Below are 22,489 nucleotides of genomic sequence, written 5' to 3' on the forward strand. Positions count from 1 at the left end.
AGAAATTTATTTGAACAGGTTTGTGAGTTTAAACTCTGGAGCATACATGATACAAGCAGAGAGATGACTCTAGCAAACTGTCCTCTGATCACCTCATATATGCCATGTGTGATTTACATTCATTCTCATCCATGTTTTAGTTTTTGAAACTATTTGTTGAATTATACATGTATACTCAAGTACCTTTGTATGTGTGATGTGGTGTGCATAAGCCAAGAAAATGAAGTGCTTGCTACACAAGTATGCATACCTGAGTTGAACCCCATCACCACAGTAGCATGTATCTGTAATCTAAGACCTCCTACAGAGAGATGGGGGCTTCAGAAAGGAGACTCACAACACACAATCCTGTCTCAAAGTGGAAGATGAGAAATGACCTCCAAATGTGCACCATGGTATGTGACTACATTTATTCTTTCCCTGGCTTGCTCCCTCCCTCTCTTTCTCTCTCTTTCACACACACACACACACACACACACACACACACACACACACACACACACACACACAAACATCAGCATAAACATACAAACACAGCATAAAAACGCACACATATGCAGATACAGAAAAGAAACTTTATATATATACATATCTTGTTTTAAAAAATTAAAACATGGATTATATTATTATGACAGTGGAAATATAAGAAACCCCTAACTAAACAGTCAGTTACAAATTTTATAGATTAATATTCAAAATTACTCCACTTTGTGTCAGCCTTACTCAATCCTCCCATTTGAGAACTGTCTTTAACTGATAAGGGAAAACAATTATGGTTCACACATGGAAATTCTTAATGTCATTACACATGAAAATAATGATGTAAGAACTGTATTTATGCCCTCAAATAAAAAGGAGTAATGCTATTCTTTTTTATAGTAAAGGCCTACAATATTAAGTGATATAAAAATGAGACCATCACTTTCTGATGTTATAATATGCCCTAGGCAATCCTTTCAAAGAGGTATAAAATAATTGTGGTTGTGTTTAAATTCATGTTAAAAGTGAAAAATCATACTAGGAAACTGAAAATACCCCAAATACTTCTTTTTCAAAATCATCTGTGGCTTTAATATAAAAGCAAGTAGAAATGACACATCTTAAATATTTTATCTAGAACTGTGGATTCTTTAAAAAGAAAGTCTGAACATAACGAATGAATCCCAAGTAGAAAATATAAATACCACATCCCTAAACAAGTCACTTATGCAACCACCTGAGAACACTGCAGGCAAGGGTCAGTAGTGTGTAAAAGCTGGAAGGCAGGAAGGGCTGTGCAATGCCATTTTTAGACTATATACATCCATTATCAGCATTAACTCACAACTGTAATTACCTGCACTGGACCCACACAATGTCTACCTCATCAACAATCAGTCAAGAAAGACAGAGGGCCTACCTACCTGTTACCTGCTGAGCCCAATAGGTCCAATCGTTACATACACAGTTCTGGTCAACCTCAATGAGTCACAAACAAAACAGACAGCACATTTGAAAGATATTTGTGGGGAGGATGGGGGAGAGATATGGTAAGAAGGTGGGGGTGACAGTAGTCAGTATATGTGACATATGAGTGAAAGTGTAAAATAATAATCATAAAAAACATTTTTAATATTCCAGTTTATATATTCTATTAATTTTTGGAAATATACACTTGCTTATGACTAATACAACTGAAGCTAAGATCAACTCTATGTATTATTAGAACTATGAAGATAAATATAAGAAAAACTTTTTACTACTAGGAAAAAAGCAATGAAGCTGTGTGCACTCACTTAAAACATATTAAACATAAACATTAAAAACACTGTTACTTTGAACTTGCTTGCAGAGAGAATTTCCTGGAAATCTATTTTCAGATGAAAGAATTCAATTCCTACCACTTCCACTGTTAGATGAAAAGTTCCACAAAATAGTCTATGAATCTCAACTAAAATTGAAGGTTGACCAGCAGATGTCTATGAACATTTGCTCTTCCAGATTTATAACATGATCAGGACAAGTTCCACACAGATCCTCTTATTGTCACCACAAGTTAATTTACCAATAAAATACCAAAAAAGCATATTCTCTTTTGGAATCATTAATATTTTTGTATCCTCATGAAAAGGGAAATTAGTAATTAGATAATATCATGAGTAAAATATAAAGCTCCAAGAAATATATGTAATTACTTCAAGAAGTTCTGTTTTTGTATATGTTGAAATAAAACATCTTCTCAGAGATATCATCTTGGAACGCCTGTGGGGTAAGGAAAAGCAAGGGGAGGTGTAATAAAGACAGCATTAAATCATTAATGTCTAGGAAAAGTCAAGTGTTTCCTCCCCTCACAGTTTAAGGAAAAACCAAGAAAAGAATATTGTGAGTCCAACTGTGGCACAGACTTTGGGTTCTGTGTCATATGATAGGATGGAGTACTAGATGTAATGATATGGAAATAAAATTTAAACCAGTTAGCTGGTAACTGAATCTTCAGTGAGAAAATGTATACCAAACTACAGTCAATTGAATTGTCTGAGGTAGCAGAATATTCACTAGGATGGTATGTTTAGCACCATTTAAAGCATTCACCACTTTAACCAATAGTCCAGAAAATGAAAAGTCTTGGTGATATGTCTCCCATCACACCAGGCTTCCTCCTTCATTTTGCTATGACTCCAGCTGTGGTACCCGTGCTATTTGTCATTCTTCTCTGGGGCATCCACACAAGCTTGAGTGCTCGTACCAAATAAAACATTTTTCCTGCTCACACAAACATCTGTCCCCTTCAGAACTGCTGTCATAACTCTCTGCCATACTAGAGGTGCATAATTCTACATACTATGTTGTAATATTTAAAAACCTGTCCACCTAATTAAAATAATGCTAATGCAAAACATACTTTGCTCCAAAGTTTTGTACTAAACACATTTAATCTCATACCATTGATAAAAACAAGTTTCTTAAACTGCAGATAAGGACATTGTGTTCTTAAGCAAGAGAAGCTGAACTCATCTTGGGAACTTTCTCCAAATCTAGCTCATTGCAGCTGTGAAACTGGATCTAATGCAAATACCTTCAACTAACCTACGAGCTGAGGCCAAAGACAGTGTCTATTTCTTTTTACACTTCTTTCCACAGCTCACACTACACAGCATTAGCTTGCAAGTGTGTTAAAAGTTTGAAGGAATGGAAGAATAAAGAATATATGCAAAATATTTTCTGTGGGGGTCCATAGAATGTTCTACCAAGTCCTTATTTGTACTTTAAAGGCCCATGAAATTAAAGGCAGATGCTCCTGGAAGTAAAATTCTTGAGAAGTCAGTGCATATATGTGAATGTGTTTGTCAGTTAGGGCAGCAAGCTCCTTTTTTGTTGTTTATGTTCTGTTTGGAGGTGCTATGGAACAATCCGAAGGGCCTAGAACATATTGTGCAAGCAAACTATCACTGAGCTATACCCCAGCTACATCAAATTGCCTCTTTATGCATTCATTCCTTTGCTAGTTCATATTTTATTCATTTCACTCATCTATACTCCTAAGATATTGTCATAAACAAAATATTTCATTTTCTATTTCTTTAATAACTTCACTCTGCTTTCACAATATTGATGAATATGTATATACAAGAGTCAGATAAAATGTGCCTTTCTATCTACAGTGAGCACTGTATTTCTATCTGAGATACTCCCTTATCATTCTGAGCAGAAAACTGCAACATAGAGAAAGCACGATGATGAGGGACTGCTCCTCCCACACTCAGAACTCCACAAAGCAAGGGTAATAGATTGGCAGGGAAAATGGCATTTGAAAGTAAGTTAGAACAAAACAAACTTATTATTTCCATATGATTGCCATGAAAGTCTTTCATTGGCTGAAACTTAGGACAAGAAAAGAAATAGCAATAGCAAAAACACATCTGTGTGCAAATTCACTGTCAACTAATATAACCATTCAAACACATACACGGTTGACCACAATTCTACCTGGAGACATTAGTAAATGATACTTCAACTAAGCTTCTGCCACATGGATGATAAACCTGCCAAGCCATGAAAGGAGCTGCATTCCTCCAGGGGAGGGTAAAGGGGGAGGCCTCTCTTGTTTCCGAATATCATCCACTTCCCAAACACTAATCCGCATGACTTTGAGTATCAGCAGTTAGTCAGGTCAGCACTCTTTCAGTTATAGTTAAGAAGGCAATTCTCTTCATTTCAACTCCGATTGTACATTCACATAAAATGCAAAAGTGCCTATTAACACTGCTGGAATGTCATCAAATTTCAGTAAAAAGAATAAATCCGAAACTTACTCCATACCATAGTTATTGATTGGCAACTTCAGTGAACCCGGCTTTGATCCCTCTGCACATTCTATATCTCCATAAAAATTTATCTGTCTTAAAGTTAAGGTTGGGAGAGGTGTTAACATTCAGAAGAATTTCACCAGGACAAAAGATAGGTCTTGAATTTTTCATTTTATTTTTATGCACCCAATTAGGCTCACTGAGATGATATAGGGAACCAGCATTGCTGTCCTGCCATCTAAGTAAATGCAGTCTAAGTAAATCGATTAGAAACAACATTTGCAAACAGAAGAACTGCCATGCCATCCTTGATAGAGACCGAAGTAGACTGAGGTGAAGCTCAAGGAAGAAATATCAAACACAGGGTTCAGTGCAAGTAACTGGTGAAAAAAATAACTGAAATCTTTAAATTCTTAATACTCTCCAAAGGCAATTCAACTTTTCAATAAGTGTAAATCTAGGAATGGACACAGTCACTCGGAATATTTTACTTCAGATATCAGGATTTCTATAAGGTGGCTGAGAAGAACTGAGGGCGCCTGTACTGGAGCCTATCACACAGCTAACGCTATCAAAATGAAATGTTTACAAGACAGCAGAGTACAGTTTCATTCTCCAATATTGGGCTGGCCATCCTCAGTCCTGAAGTTAGCCAGGAATGAACAAAAAGTGTATCTTCCTATTTCCTCAAACCAAGTTCCCCGGGTGTTTTGCATACCGAGCAAAACACAATGTGCAATGCACCGGCATTAAAGTTGAGAGAGTTTCTGTCTGTGAAGTAGGTAGTGACAGCCAAGGACACAAAGGTTCAAGTCCAAGCTGAATATTAGGCGGGTGGCTTGAAAACACCAATCCAGAAAGGCCTAGGGGAAGGGATACAGGCTTCCACTGTTGCCACCCTCCCTCTCCCCTCCCCTCTCTCTCTCTTGTTCCCTTCCAGGCTTCTCTTTCCTTGCGGTTTCTCATGGAGACGACAATCAAAGCAGAGAGAGCTGGGTTTTAAATTAGTGTGATACACACTGGGAATATGCAATCCCCAGGAGGAAAAAAAAGAAAGGAAGAAACTGCTGAGGGGAGAGGGGGGACGGCTGGAAACATATCTAAGTGACAACCTCCCCACCCCCACCCTTTATAGCACATATCCATAGATCGTTCCTGGACTCTATTCCTTCCAGTTCCCAGTACTCTATCCAACTTGACCCTTAATCCTGACAATGCAAAGAACTGCAGGGCATGCTCTGTGCGAGTGTGCCTCTCTTGGTACATGAGACCAAATTTCCAGAAGCCCCTGAATCCGGACAGTTGTAGCAGGCAAGGATGTTCCCCACCATCCCACCCACCGGCACGGGAGTGAGGTTAAGGAAGGGGGAAAAGAGATGAAGAGAAGATAGATAAAAGGCATGCAAAGATGAGCTGGAGGGTGAGTGACTGAAAGAAAAACAGAGAAGAAAGAAAGGGTGGGAAGGAAGTAGGGCTGGGTGAGAGAAGAAAGGGATGAAAGAAAGGCTGGAAGGGAGAAAGGAGCGGAGAGGAGAGAGGGATGTTGGGAAGGATGAGGGCGGGAGGGCTGGGGAGCTGGAGGGAGGGGAGGACGGAGAGGATGGGAGGGAGGCAGGAAGGGAGGGAGGCAGGCAAAGGATGGAGGATGCTCTGCCCGGGACTCACCTCTGTGGGTCGGTGGGAGTTTCTCGCCTCCTCCTCCTCGTCCTCTGTCTGCAGCAGCTGGTGTGGAATGACAGAAGCGGCTGGAGAGGCGGCGGTGGGGACTAGGGCAGCTGCTGCAGCTGCTTCTGGCCGAGGTGCGGTGCCGCCCGCTCCGCCCGGGTCTCCGCCTCACTCAGGGCTGCCAGCAAAGCCGCTCCCCCCTCCCCCCGCCCGCCCCGCGTCCTGCCCTAGCGAGCGGCAGCGGCCCGGATCGCCGCTAGGGGAGGTGCCCAGTGCGCACGCGTAGCCGCTTTCTCGCTCGCTGGCGCGTGCCCGCGGCTCGCCCGGGCTGGCAAAGGATGAGCACGCGGGCGCGCGGCCCTGGAGCGCCCGAGGGGCGGGACCCGAGAAAGGCGCCACAGAGGGCGCAGGTGCCGTCTCCATGGCAATGGCGTTACCCTCTGGGCGGGGACCAGGAGCTTGATGCGGCCCCGGCCGGGAGGGGCTGGGTTCCTGAATGATCTGCATCAGTGATGGAGAGCTGGATGGAGACTCATACTCAGAAAGACCGGACCACGTGGCCGCAGGAGGCCAGGGCCCTAGTGGACCTGGAGCACCGAACGCGGGAGAACGTGGAAGAGGATGGGACTGTTAGAGAAAACAGGGCCGGCCGAGGCTGTTTAACAAACCTCTGTGGACACAGTTTCTGTGGAAGGCATTGCAGTTGTCTGTATTAAGCACTCTAGGCATGTTGAAGTGTCCGTCACTCTCTGTCCTCCTAGGGATTACACGAGTTGGCAACATGAATACAGTCGTGTGCCTTGCCAGCCAGAAGTGGGGTCTAACTGTAATGGGGTCTAACAGTGAGATATGCTTAGAGGCAAACACGGTACACAGCTATATCCAGGGAGAAGCATAAGTTACAATTGTCTTTGTTCAACCACAGTACCGAATGACAACTTTGGCTTTGTCTGTACTACATCAAAGCAGAAAAAAGTGGAAGAAGACTTATGGCAGCTTGGAATGCAGTCGATGCTTATTCCATCTGGAATTCTCCACTGCCATTGAATCTTTTGTTCATGCCATGCTTAGATTGCCCTGAATCATGGGGTGCTCGCATTCCTATTGCCTTTTCACCCTTGACTGTGTCCGCGATGTTTTCATCCAGTTACTCCTCAGTTGCAAATTTCTAGTTGTTAGGAAATTACATGGAACACAACTGTCCTCCTATCTCTGAGTTACCTTTAATATAATCCTCTACCTTTCCCTCCCAGTGTCTCCTTGACTTTACTTCCCTTCCACATCACCGCTTGACCATCTTGAAAACGTCAAGGGGAAAAGTGAACAAATTACACGAAATGCAAGCTTTAGAAAACATCTTCATTGAACAATGCTGCTTCAGGACCACGGACAGTAGCACCGCTGCCCTGTCAGCTTTCTTTATTCAGAGCCTTTTTCTTGCTCTCAGCCTATAGAAACTGGAGAAATACTCTAAAGAAAGTGCAGGTTGCAGGGTGGAGGGGTGGCAAACAAACAAAATAAATCAACTAAATAACTAGCTAAATAAATAAACACATACAGATCACTTAAAGAATCTGTGCTAAAATATATGACCCCTGAGAACTGCAGCAGACTGGAAGATGGCCTTCAATTAGAGTTTGAAGAAATCATTGGTTTAGAGCAAGCGCTTGCAAGATTTTGTAGTGAGGAGCTGTCAAGAGAATGGTTGGTGAAGTGCTTTGATAAAAGCAGAGAAATTCCATAGCAGAGTTACATGGAGCCTTCCAGAAAGTAGGAGGCACCTCTAATATGTTCCCATAATGAAGACTAAAATACTCCGAGGTAAATTAGATGGAATGTTCACTCGAAGGGCTGATCTTTTTCTAATATTACTACTATGATTTTTTTTTTGTTTTGTTATTGTTTTGCTATTCGAGGCAGGGTTTCTCTATGTATCCCTAGCTGTCCTGGAACTCTCTCTGTAGACAAGGTTATACTAAAACTCAAAGATCACCTGCTTTTGCCTACTGAGTGCTGGGATTAAAGGAACACACCGTCACTCACCGGCTATTATTGTAATTTTATTCTCATTGTTTGAGCCAAGCTGGAGGGTATAAACTGAAATATATAGTTTTTTTGTTCTATTAATTAGGCTTACATTTATAATTTTTCTCTAATTGGCAATAAATTAATCTAGATCATGAACTTCCATGTGAACATGAGATTTCTCTTGTTTTTTTTCTGTAAGATATTATCGAAAGAAATTTGAAAGTAATTTGTAAGCTTCATGTTTATGAAATATTTAAATTGGTATTAATTATAAAGATACAACAAAACCATTCCTGATTCCTCATACCCTTGGTCCGTACCATGCTTTCAAATTGTTGTCTGTCAATCACATTGCATAAAGAAATTACTTGGGCAATACATACAAGGCACAATCAGTCAAATAGCAGCTGATATTTTTGCTTCCTACCTCCAAGGAATTTAATAACTCATGTATATTTTGAATGAAGGGAAGACCTCCTTTTGCATATTACTATTGAAAATACAAACAGAATGCCAATTTAGTCATTTCTCAAATAATAGTATGCATATTACATAAATATATATCATATCATATCATATCTATCATTGGATTCCACAAATATATCATTTTGTCTTTTCCATTTGTCTTTATTTCCTTCGTTGGTAGCTGGTTGTTATACATCTTTGATTTTTCTTCATTCAGACTGTTGCCTTTCATATTCAGCCCTCAGAAAAACATCAGCCTCCCCAGTTCATATTAAATATGAATGCCAAAATAAATAACAAAGAGTATTGTTAAATCTACACTTTTGTGCCCAAGTGAAAAACTATCATGTAAATTAGGGATAATTTTATCTGCAGTGGTGTGACATCTAGATTTTTAGAAAAGACTCCAAAACAACACTGACAATCTTAAGTAAAATTACACCTAGAGCTTATACATTTAAATGTCAGATCTCTTTAGAACAGGGGCCTCATTCAGTCTGTCAGCTTTGGAGATTTGTTTCTGTGAAGTTCTCCTGAGCAAGTTTTCTTTTAAATAGAGTTCCCACCTTAGATTCACAACAAAACTGGGTGGAAAGTAGAATGCCTGTAAAATCTTTTACAAGTTCCCACACTATGACCTTGCTTCTATGTTGACCCTTCATTATGGATTTGTAGTGATACTGAATTCATAGTAAAGTATCTCCTTGGTTTGTTACATTCATTGGATTTTACAAACAATGTTATCACAAACCACAGTATCATAAGGAATTATTTTATTGCCCAAAAACCTCCTCTGTGATCTTTCTATTCTTCTATTCCTTTCAACCCTGACAATCATTTGTCTCTTGTTAGGATTTATTTGTATAAGTGGGGTGGGGCCAGGATGTGTGTAGGTGCAGGTGTATGGGGAGACTAGAAGAGCATAGAAAGTCCCTTGAGTTGGAGATAAGGTTGTGAGCTACACAGTGTGGGTGCTGGGAACTGAGCCCAGAACTTCCACAAGGGAAGTGCGCACTCTTAATCACTGAACCATTTATCTAGCCCTCTGTTCTCTATTCTGGTCTCTATTTGTCTTTTTGTTCTATCCACAATTTTATTTTTTCCCCAGATAGCTCATTGGTGAAATTATACTGTAAGATATTTTTCAGATCAGTTCCTTTTTGTTTGGTAATGTATATGGAAGATCTCTGACTCTCCCCTCAGCCTGTGAAAAGTTTCATTTTTTTGATGACTATTTTCTCTTTAACACCAAGTGATAATCCATTAGGACTGGTAAGTCAATTAGGACCCATTCACCTACTGAAGAACATCTTGGTTAATTATAATTTTGGAGAATCATACCTAAAGCTACCATAGCAATTTCAACTTTAACAACCTATTAATTATGCCGCATCCCACCGCTGTACTTATTATCTGTCAGTTGTACTCTGTATAGGTCCACCTTATTCTTGGATTTATGAGAACTCTGAGAGACACTCAAGGAAAAAAAAGCCAGAAGGCCTTCTACCTCAGTGCATTTTCTTCCCTGGATTGTTCTTGGATGTGATTTTGTGCCTCCTACAAAAAAATATTTAATTGAATAAGGACATAAGATATGTTTAATCCTCTTAGATATCAGAACATGTGTATAGACCCCAATCTGTTCAGTGTACCCTGAATCTGTATATGGCCTTTTGCCTTGCTTTCATGCATGCCCACTTATAATCGATAGTACATGCCAAGCAATTGTGTTTAAATTAGTCTGTCGTGAGAAAGTTCTGGGAAAGGGCTGCTTTGTTAATATTTAATATGTACTTACTGAGGTTTATTTACATGTTTTTCTGATCATATTTTTCTGAACTCAACCTTCCATAGATCATTGCTTTCTTTGTTTCGTTCTTGTATAAAAATACACTGAAACTGAAGTAAGTTTTCTACAGCATTAGACTACAGTCCACCCCATTCTTTCCGGTCCTAAGAGCTCAGATCCAGCAGACAAGATCTGGAAAAGTCTACTGAAAAGTCAACAAATATCAATCAGCATCTTTATACTATTGTTTAAAAGATAAGTAAAAAATGGAAATCTCACCTTAGTTATTTGGATGTACTCCTTCTAGTCTTAAGCCTTTTAATATAACTTTCGCTTAAGCTCTTATTTTCTCTTACTAGGCCACAGCTATATTATTTTTTCAGACACAATTATTATTGATATTCCTAGAAAATCACATATATGATATATGTTTTTAAGCAAGCATATGATGTTTAAAAATAAGCATATTAGATGATTTATATTTGTAAGTAAGAATAAATGAGTTTGTTGTGACCTACTTGTGTAAAATGCCTTCCTTTCTCATGTTGGAATATTTTAACATCATTTCGCATGATTTTTAATTTTCATATAGAAGTGATAAAAAAAGAAGAGAGATTATTACAGAACTACATCATCAATAGTGTTCCCTGTACATGTTTGACCAAGGAACCCTCTTCCTTAAAAAAACATATACTGACTAGAGTTTTAAGGAACATGCTTTGGGAAAAAATAACCTTTATTTTCATTTGCTATGCTGTCCTAATGAATTAATTCCTGATTTAAAAGAAAAATTTGATCCCATACTGCCATTATTATGTTTATCCAAGAATGATTTCACAGGTTAGAGAAATGGCACAATAGATAAAGCACTTGTAATAAAAGCATGATGACTGGAGTTCAAATGCCCAGAATCCACAAGAAAAACAAACAAACAACAATAAAAACAGAAAAACAAGTGATCATGGTGGCCTTTCAGCTATCCCAGCCAGCAAAGACGAGAATTCTTTGAAGCAACTGGCTGCCCAGACTAGCCAAGTAGGCCAGCTCCAGGTTTGGAAGAGACCACACCTCAGTAAATGAAGTAGAAAGTGATGGAGGAAAATCCCTGATGTTAATCTTTAGCCTCAACACACACATACACACACACACACACACACACACACACACACACACACACACACTCAAGAATAATTTCACAATAAAGATATTTTAGTAATAACCCTTTGTTATTGCATACCTTTACTTTTATAGATGGAGAAACTGAGATGAAGCATTATTTTGCCCCATAACCATTCTCGAACAAGTTAACAGATGCATAAACCATAATCAGTAGGTTGTAGTGAAGTAAAAAGTGACCCCCAGTTCCCAGTTCATTTTATGTATGGAAATTCTAAGACAAACCCAACAGTGACTGCACATATCTGGAATCTAGTTCACTGTCATTATAGAGAGAAAGAAAACAATCAACTGATCTGGCCCAAGACTGATTTTTTGGGGGCCCAAAATAGTCACCATTAGTCCAGAACACAAGAACCTGAAATCTTTGGCAAAATGCTGTGGATACAGACTCTCTGGAATGGTAGTTTATAGTATTCTCTACATGAGTTTTGATTACCAAATGTGATTGGAAAATAAATAATCATAATCAATATCATTTACAGATTATTTATTAGTGTTGCAAGCTAGAGTAAGTGCTTTCCACCTATTAAGATGTGAAATGAATAGGGACTTTGATAGTTTTAAGATACAGAATTTAAAACACATGGTGTTTTTTAATCAAAGTTAGTATCTTAATTATGGTTTCTATTGCTATGAAGAGATGCCATGATCATGGCAAGTCTTATAGAGGAAAACATTTAAGTGAATTTCCTAGGTTTAGTCTATTGTCATCATGGCAGGACATGGGAGCAGACACAGTGCTGGAGAAAGAGCTGAGAGTTCTACATATTGACCTGCAGGCAACCTGAAGTGAACCATCTACCACACTGAGCATAGTTTGAGCAAAGGAGAATTCAAAGCTCACCCCCACCATGACACAATTCCTCCAACAAGTCCATACCTACCCCAACAAAGCCACATCTCCCCACAGTCCCATTCTATACGAGTTTATGGGGACCACTTACATTCAAACTACCACATTCCACTCCTTAGTCTCCAGAAGCTTGAAATACTATCACAAAGTAAAATCCATTTATTTCAACTTCAGAAGTCTTCATAGTCTACCACAGTCTCAACAATGTTAAAAGTCCAAAGTTCAAAATTTCTTCTGAGATTCATGCAATCTCTTAACTGCAGTACCCTATAAACTCAAAATCAAAAAGCAGGTCACATACTTCCAACATGTTATGGCACAGTACATATATTACCATTCCAAAATGAAGGAAAAGGAGAATAGTGAGGAAATACTGGACCAAAGACAGACCTAAAACTAGCTGACCAAACTCTACATTCTACATCTCCATGTCTGATGTCAAAACACTCATCAAATATTCAACTCTTTCAGCTTTGTTGACTGCAACATACTTGCTTCTCTTGGGCTGGCTCCACTCGTTCTTATCAGCTTTCCTCCCTTAGTAGATATCCAATGACTCTGGCATCTCCAATATCTTGAAGTCTCCAGAGCAATCCAGGCTTCACCTTCACAAAATAGCCACTTTGGACCTCTGTTCAAGGACATCCCTGACACATACCTGGCTTCAGCAGCTTTCCTTAGTCATGTACAAAGGTTCCATAACCACTTTCTTCTGTTTGACTCTAAAGCCGGAACCATGTGGTAAAAGCTGCCAAGTTCTGCTGCTTAGTGGGGCTGGAACATGGCCTCCTCATACAGTTACAACTTCACCAGCTTTCTGTTTTTTGATGGTTATTTTCATGACCTAAGATGTGGCTGTCCTGGATCTTGATCTGTAAACCTTCCTGGCCTCAAACTCAAAGATGCACCTGCCTCTGTCTCCTGAGTGTTCAGATTAAAGGCATGAACCACCACACCTGGACCTAAACTGTTCTTTGATTATTTTTACCAGTTGGATACTTAGCTGGGTGGGATGGTTCCCAGAGGTCACCATTCTATTTCTTAATCTGTTCGTCTCTTTGAACACAGGACTTAGCTCCATTCCACATCCTGACAACTCTTTTCTCCACAAATTGTCCATTCTGTTCATTTTGTGTGCTTACTTGATCAGCATGTTCCTTTTCATTATAAATCTTCATTAGAGTTAACACTAATAACCACAGGACAGAGTCTATACTAGTCTATACTAGGTTGTTTTGAAATTTCCTCTGTCAGTGGGATTAATCTAAATCTCTTCACTTTAGCCTCAGGCAGACTTTTTGGACAAGGGCAAAAAGTAGCCACATTCTTCACCAAAATATCACAAGAATGATATCTAAGCAACATACTAAAATTCTTTCCCTCTGAATCCTCTTGAGCCAGGACCCCACAGTTCAAATCTTCCATTGAGCAGTGCTTAAAGCACCCTACTGCTTTCGTAACCCAAAGTAACAAAATTCAAATTTCCACAAACAAAAACATGGTCAGGCCTATCACAGCAATACCCCAGTCTCTGGTACCAACTTCTCTCTTAGTTAGTGTGCCTATTTCTATGAAGAAACGCCATGACCATGGCAACTCTTATAAAAGAAAATACTTACTAGGGGTGGCTTAAAGTTTGAGAGGTTTAGTTCATATCATAATAATAGGACATGGTGACATGGAGACAGACATTTTGCTGGAGAAGTAGCTAAGAGTTCTACATATTCATCTGCAGGCAATGGGAAATGAACTGTCTACCATGCTAAGCATAGTGTGAGCAAAGGAGACTTCAAATTCTAACCCCACAGTGACACACTTCATTCGACAAGGCCACACCCACTCCAACAAAGCTACACTCCCAATAGTGCCGCTCCTTATGAGCTTATGGGAGACCATTACCTTCAAACTGCCACAGTTGGGTCCATAGAACATCATTAAATGTGGCCATCATATTTATGCTGTTGGGGATAATTCTTGCATCAGAGGACTGAGCTGACAAGTGTTAGAGTGGGTTGCAAGCCGACACAATTTGGTGATGCAGAGTCCACACTGTTTTTCTCAGTATTCTACTTTATCCTTGCTAATGGAAGAAAAACACCTTTTTTAGTGAGCCAAAACACTAAGTTCTTACTTCAGCTTGGAGGCTGTGGATAAATATCTACCTTTAACATGTGCATCAAGACAATTTGAAAAGGAGTTTTAGTGATTTTAAAAGACAGTAATAAATGCCCATCAAAGATTTAGGATACCTATGTCAATGCAGGTGATGTCCTGGCTATACAAATGCCTCCATTCTATATAAAAATGGGGATCTACATATATTTCTTTTCTGTGAATTTTTTTTCTGATTTAAAAATAGAGGCCACTGAACAAGCAAATCTCTAACACTATAAAGTCTAGATTTTCAGTGTCTGCTGACATTGTTTTTATTTTCATAATCTAACTGAAGTTTTACCACAAATGTTGTCAAGGAACAAACACTCAATAGTTCTGACACATTAGTCTACTCACCCATTCAGGAAATTTTTGACACTTGTCTATTGAATGACAATCAAAATTCTCAATGTTGATTTTGTTTTTCAAAACAGGGTTTCTCTGTGTAGTTTTGGTGCCTGTCCTGGATCTTGCTCTGTAGATCAGGCTGGCCTCAAACTCACAGAGATCCACCTGGCTCTGCCTCCTGAGTGCTGGATTTAATGGCCTGCACCACTGCTGCCTGGGACTGTTGTCTATTTGATTTATAGGGGGAAAAAAACAACCACTGGCTGTGCCATCCGTGATCTCATAGCTGTTTAAAAAAAACTGACAGTGGTGGACAAGGAAGGTGCAATATGGAGGGACAAGAGTGTAGATAATACATGGCAGATAGCTTCTCCAATATGCATACATATTCTCATTCTAACAGCAACACAGCCTCTACCACGCAGCCCACATGCTTTAGGCTGAGGTCAGCCTGACCATGTCTCCAAGTTAAAGGCTTGTCTAAGGGTCATTCCATGTACCTTATCCTATATATTGGTTCAGAAACTCAGGCATCATCTCATGACCACATTTCATTCTCTGACTATAGCATTTGGCATAAGAATTTCTTTTTGATGGAATTTGGACACACAGTGGAGAAATGATAACTTTTTGATGGCTTCTGAGAAACAATTTTCTTTTAAAGACAGCTAATATATAAACCAGCCACTTTCCTTTGGGTCTTAATGGCATGTGGGTGTAAAACAAGGAAGTGACTCAGTCCTTTTATGATTGTGTATGCCAGATCCAGGCAGTAAAAATTAAACCACTGTCTCCAGACAGAGAAAAAAAAAAACAAACAGCATTCAAAGAAGGGCACAGGGGGCCTGGAAAGACAGGGAGAGTAAAAGAGGGGATGCAAATGACGATTAGAAATTCCAAGCAGCATTTAGTCCTGCAAACCTGGCCATTGTAAGGAAGGAGCTGGTCTTGCAGAATTGAGACTATGAGCACCAACAAGGAAAAAACCCTTTGAGATAGTGCTAGGGCAAAACAAAGAGGTTACCACTGCTAAGGGAGACCAACCTTCTCCCCGAGGTGTGACAAAGAAAAGAGATGTAAGTATGGTCTCCTTTCTTCCTGCTTTCTTTTCTTCCCTTACTGCCTCCTGTGAACAAAAGAGGAGAGGCTGGCTAGAAATGACTTCTAGAAAATTTAACCTGTGCTCCTCTTAGAAATAAAAGTGAGTGTGCTGGTCAATTTTTGTCAATTTGACTCAAAGTAGAGTCATTTGGGAAGACGAAGCAATGGCTGAGAAGATGCCTCCATCAGATGGGCTGTAGGCAGGTTTTGGGGGCATTGACACAAATAAGAGTTTATGTGAGAGAGATCTGCCCACTGTAGGTGGTAGGTGATACAAAAACAACAAACAAACAAACAACAACAACAACAAAAAAAAAAACAAGTTGAACAAGCCATGAAAAGAAAGCCAGGTAGCAGTATTCCTCTGTGTGATCTCAGCTTCAGTTCCTGTTTTTAGGTTTATTCCCTGCTTGAGTTCTTCCTTTGGCTTCCTTCGGCGATGAACAGTGATTGGGATGTGTAAGTCAAATAAACCCTTTCCTTGGCTTTGTTCATCATTTTATCATCTATCAAGGATGGTGAATCTAGGGCAGAAGTACCACCAGATGAAAGGATTGAGTGTTCTGGTCTCCATGAACTTGATAACATGTGGCACCTTCTGCAATTTCTAAACTCAAGTGTATTTCACCTGCGTCCACTTCTATTTCTCTCCCAGAGTGGCTAATATATTATAATGTTTCTGAATTAGACCCTCAAACTAAGTTTTACCTTTTTAAATCTTATGGTTTTTATTGGGTTGGAGGTAGGTTCAAGAAACAGATTTCAAATACATGATCCCCAGGAAAGATAATTTAAGGGACTTAAGTATATGACTGGCTTGACTACCTGCAGAAAAGGAGTAACCGTAACTCCAAGACAGGAGGATGACATTGCTTTATATAAAAACCTGTTGAGGGCAAGGGTCTGTAAAGCCATGTGGTTCATGCATTCAACTGCCACATTAGCAATGATCACTAATAAAGTTTTGTGGAGGGAGAAGTAAACCTGATTCTTCTCCCAACTACACTGGTTTAGTTCTAGAACAATGGCAATCCTAAGACTTTGCCATACTGGTTCAAGACAGGTCTCAGAGCTCTGGGGGGCGGGGGCAAAACCACATTTCAAGTTTGAAAGTGAAAGTTCGAGCTTTACAAGATAAGTTGAGTATACTGCCTCACCCACAGCTCCTGTGGAACTTCATATCCACTATCTTGTGGGAAATGTGGAGGACCTGAAAGAATGGAACTCTGTGTTTCAACATGGGAACTTTTTGGTACACAGAGATGGATATGAGGACTTCAACCATGGAAATCATCCAACTTCCAGTCCTAAGAGAAACAGTCTCTCACATTTAAGGATGTTAGCCTTTTTCTATTTGAAGAATCTGAAATAACTCATTCAGAGGTGGTTTTTCAATTCTATGTGTAGGTCTAAGACCCATCCCCACTACCTCTTATTGCCTTTCAATATACTCCCAATTTTCAGAGTTATCTAAGGAACAAACACAAAACTTTACCAAGAGAGATGAATTATACAGCAAAAATTATACAAATTCATGTTTTTACACATATATGAGCAACAGATGCTAAGATTTTAGGAACAAAGGGCAATTTACAGATATTTTATATTTAATCCAATTCAATAAAAAGGAAGAAAATGACTTGGTGATGGGCCTAACATTATCTAATGTGTCCTATACACATTGATAATGGAACAATACAATTTGCTGGCATAACATAGAAGAAAGGTTCTAAGTCTTCAGGAGGAAGAAGTAACAGAATGCATTATTTTCAACTTGATCATTGCCTGCTTAACTATTTTTTTTCTATATGATGCTAGAGAACTCTCACCACATGTGGATTATAAATGTATTAGCAAAAAATAGTACTTCAATCCTAAGAACTCCATGATCAAACAAGAAGGTATAGCTATAGATAGAAGAAGATTGCTTATCAACTGATAATCATTGAAACTGAAGAGTGAAGAATAATGGAATGATTAGGGATTCCTTTGTTTTGGGAATTACCCTCAGTCAGGGAATGATTCTTATAGCCACTAAGTTATTGCTTGGCTTGGGGTAGTGTTGGATGTGGCCAACTTTGAAATTCTCTCTCCAATATGGGTGGGGATGATAGATTTCTGAATGACAGATTTAAATAAAATACTCCATTATTTATCCCATCTGGATGAGTCCAAAGTTTTGTACCTAATTTACTTTCTACCATAACTAAGGAAAAGTATAACTATACTTATATAGTCTCAAACTTCATCAAAGATTCCAGAAGGATCTAATATTACCTGAGTAAACAGGAAGTGCAGAGCAAACAACTTCCAAAATTAAGAAATGACAGAAACATCTGCTGCCTGGACAGTTACTCAAGGATTCTATGAGACATTTGGGCATCTATCTTTGGCCTACCAGCCTAGAATATCTTGCAGACTTTTCTATGAAGTGGGAATTTTGAAGGACTATCCCATATTGTCTTGGAAAAGTTCAGCAGTCACTTTCTTGTGAGTACTGTAGAATGTCTGGCAGACTTTTCTATAAGGTAGGAATTTTTAAGGACTGTTCTGCCTTATCTTAACAAACTTTTTTCCTTTGTGGCCTGCTTGTCTAGTTTGTACTGAATACAATCAGCAGTCAAGGCAAGAACAATTTCTTTGCCCAGTGGCTAATCTTGCGACAATGAAAGCAAACTTTATAAGGAGTTTCTTTGATGCCCATCATCTTCTCTGAAGTAAATTGGTGCTGCCAGGAACAGACATGTCTCATTTCCATGTAAAGCCTTATATTATTAAAATATTTTAAATGCCATATTAGAAGTGTTTGAAATTCACCTCTCTAAAATATATCTCTGTTTGACCTTGAAAATACACCAAACATGACTTTAAGTTTGATTGTTATCAATGACTATTAACCTGCATTTCTTAATTATAACATTATATTTTTAAATGAACTGCATAAGCACAATACTCCAAAGAAGAGTAGAAACATGCATTCATTACAACAAAAATAATTTTAAATTTGTATCAATATACCAAAATCCATATCAATGTAAAATATTTGAGGTTAATAATTGTCTTCTTATACTATATTCCTATACCCCCCAAAAACAATGACAAACATCCATAACCTATTGAAAAAAAAAAAAAACCACCCACCTGTCTATGATGATATTGTGTTCCCCAATACATTGGTCACCCTAATAAATTTATCTGGGATCCGAGAACAGAACAGCCACTAGATATAGAAGCCAGAAAATGGTGGCACACACACCTTTAATTCTAGCATTCTGAAGGCAGAGATCCGTGTAGATCTTTGTGAGGTCAAAGCCAAATTAGAAATAGTGAGGCATGGTGACACACGCCTTTGATCCCAGAAGTTATGACAGGAAGCAGAAAGGTATAAAAGGCATGAGGACCAGGAATTAGAGCCTGGTTAAGCTTTTAGACTTTTAGCAGCAGTTGAACTGAGATTCATTCAGGATAAGGACTCAGAGGCTTCCAGTTTGAGGAAACAGGATCAGCTGAGAAATTGGCAAGGTGGGATTAGCTGTGGCTGGTTCTGTTTCTCTGGTCTTTCAGCATTCACCCCGATACCTGGCCCCGAGTTTTTTATTACTAAGACTTTAAGATTCATGCTACACCTGTCTCTTGGGAATATGGCTGCTGTGTTCTCTAGACTGCTTCCTATTGTTTGTGGGCACTGGCATCTTTGGGGGACCCTGAGAAAACACAGATAATAGTCAAGTCCTGGCAAGAATAGTCTGTGAGCTGGACCATCTTAACCTCATGCCTTAAATCTATTCTCAATGCAGAACTCTGAGGAAATTTCAACAGAAGAACTCTGAGAGGCTGAGTCATCTGGCCCACTCATTTTCAATGGTGTCTGCTTCCCTTGCTCTGTCTTGTAGATTTTTTTAGGTTTATTTCTTTATGTCTGTGGCCAAGATTTTCAGGGGGTCTTCCTTGATTAAATCTGATCTCTATCAACCTTGAATGAATCCACAGCATTTTGTTTTCTGTGGAAACAAAAGCATAACCTCTTTCCCAAAATAACATATTTTTTACTTCCATTTTGAAGTTAAGATATTTTTAAAATATATAGACTGGTTTACTTTAGTAGTTTTTATAGTCCGGTGTCTTTCAGCAGCTATTGTTTGTTAATCAGAAATCAAAAAATTTAAAGTCCATGGGGGCTTCTCAGCCATTGGTTCACAGTTCATGCATTTCCACTGGTTTGGCTATTTGTCCCTGTTCTTTTTCCAATCATGGTCTCAATATCTCTGGCTCATACAATTCCTCCTTTCTCTTGCCAATTGGTCTCCCAGAGATCCATCTGGGGCTCGGCCATGGATCTCTGCATCCCCTTCCATCAGACACTGGATGAGAGTTTTATCATGACAGTCAGGGTATTCGGCCATCTGATCACCAGAGCAGGTCAGCTCAGGCACTCTCTCCATCATTGCCAGTAGTCTACAGTGGAGGTATCTTTGTGGATTTCTGGGGATCTCTCTAGCACTCTGCTTCTTCCTATTCCCCTGGGTCTTCATTCATCATGCTATCTCCCTCCCTGTTATCCCACTCTGCCCCTAATCCAGCTGGGAACTCTCACTCCCCTGAGCTCTCTTTCCGCCTGACCCTTGCCCACCATTACCCCACACCCCCAGATTGCTCATGTAGATCTCATCCATTTCATTGTCATTGGGCAATCCCTGTGTCTCTCTTAGGGTCCTCTTTACTAGGTAGCCTCCCTGGAGTTGTGAGTTGCTATCTGGTTATCCTTTGCTTTACATCTAGTATCCACTTATGAGTGAGTACATACCATATTTGTCGTTCTGAGTCTGGGTTACCTCATTCAGGATGATATTTTCTAGTTTCGTCCATTTGCCTTCAAACCTCATGATGTCATTGTTTTTCTCTGCTGAGTAGTACTCCATTGTCTATATGTACCACATTTTATTTATCCATTCTTCAGTTGAAGGGCATCTAGGTTGTTTCCAGGTTCTGGCTATTACAAATAATGCTGCTATGAACATAGAAGAGGGAGAATGGGGGAATCTGTGGCTGATATGTTAAATTAAGTTAATTGTAAAATAAAAATATTTTTTAAAAAATTAAAGTCAATAGATCACCATGCAGGATCCAGACTCCTGTGTATTTCCCATCTCTACAAGGCTGAATATTTTTATTATTATTAATTTATTCCTCTCTTTAAATACTTTATTCTATTATTTTAAACTATTTTTATGACTGTCTATGCACATTTTCTTTTCTTTTTTAAGCCTGCACACAGATTTTAAACACACTGTAATCTTTTTAGAGGGTTTTTCCCCATCTGAACATGCTTTAATGCATATTTGTAACTTTTTCTGTCTACATGAGCAAAATAAACCACTATGCATCTTAGATCTTGACACACCTTCAGCTCAAGCACACAGGCAGTGGCCAGGGGACATGTGTCTGTACTATAGCCTGCATGAGGGACTGTGGGACCAGGAAGCTGCGTTTGGCTCTGCTTTTGTTTGTTTGGAATCTTTTTTAAAGCTTGCTCAGGTCTTATGTGGAAATACATGCCTCCCATTGGGCAGATTAGTTGGACTTTTTCATTGGGACCAGTGGCTCCCTGATAGTGATGTGGATAGTTATTTATTAATTATGAAAGCTCAGCTGATAGTGTAGGCTTGTTTCTAACTAGCTCTTATAACTTAAATTAACCCCTTTTAATTTATGAGCTGCCGTGTCACTCATGGCTTATTACCTCATCTCCTATATGTCATGCTTTCTCTGCTTCTTCTCACAACTCCACCCTTCTTCTTCCCAGCATCCTCTATGCCTGGAAATTCTGCCTCACTATGGGACATTCAGCTACTTATTAAACCAATCACAGTGACATATCTTTTCACAGTGTAATCAAATATCTCAGAACAAGCATGTTACTGTCTGAGCTATCTCCCTAGCCCTAACAGAATTTTCAGATTATTTGTTCAGAATAAAAACATCAGGTATACAACTGAATAAATAATATTAATGTATCTATAAGGCCAAGCAACTATTACTATCCAGTTTTAGAAAATAGTATTACTTCTCTGAAGACATTTATCAGTTAGTAGCAATTTATGGTCTTTTTCTTCCATTCTCTTTAATGAACTTGGAATTTGTAAACCATTAGTCTAATTTCCACTGCTGTAAGTTTTGTCTGTTATGAGGATTTCACATAAAGCAATAACAAAATACATCATCTTTTTTTTTTTTTGGTTTTTCGAGACAGGGTTTCTCTGTATAGCTTTGTGCCTTTCCTGGAACTCACTTGGTAGCCCAGGCTGGCCTCAAACTCACAGAGATCCGCCTGCCTCTGCCTCCCGAGTGCTGGGATTAAAGGCGTGCGCCACCACCGCCCGGTAAAATACATCATCTTTTATAGATGCCTTTTTTATTTAGAAAATTCACACAGCATATGAACACTGCAGCAAGCATGAATTTCTTATTCTTTGCTCAATTCTAAAAGTTAGTTATTTTTGTCATTTCTATGATAAAAATTGAGAAATGACGGATTTATTTTTGTTTACAGTATAAGAAGGGATGCAGGAGCTGGCAAGATGCTCATTGGGGCAAATCTCTTCCCACAGCCTGTTATCTCAA

At 39.1% G+C, this 22,489-nt stretch overlaps 1 protein-coding gene across 2 annotated transcripts in view; it reads right to left on the bottom strand.

Annotated features, from left to right (window-relative positions):
- Ctnna2 (catenin alpha 2) overlaps positions 1-6,217 on the bottom strand; it is a 1,144,108-nt gene extending 1,137,891 nt beyond the window's left edge. The window contains exon 1 of one of the 2 annotated variants that reach the window (XM_042273493.2): positions 5,952-6,217. The gene's annotated coding sequence lies outside the window, so the exon portion shown is untranslated. The remainder of the gene's footprint in view (positions 1-5,951) is intronic. The other variant, XM_042273492.2, reaches the window with a different exon arrangement.
- Between the last annotated feature and the right edge of the window lie 16,272 nt (positions 6,218-22,489).

The sequence above is a fragment of the Peromyscus maniculatus genome, chromosome 3, assembly GCF_049852395.1.
Source record: "Peromyscus maniculatus bairdii isolate BWxNUB_F1_BW_parent chromosome 3, HU_Pman_BW_mat_3.1, whole genome shotgun sequence".
In the NCBI taxonomy this organism is placed as follows: Eukaryota; Metazoa; Chordata; class Mammalia; order Rodentia; family Cricetidae; genus Peromyscus; species Peromyscus maniculatus.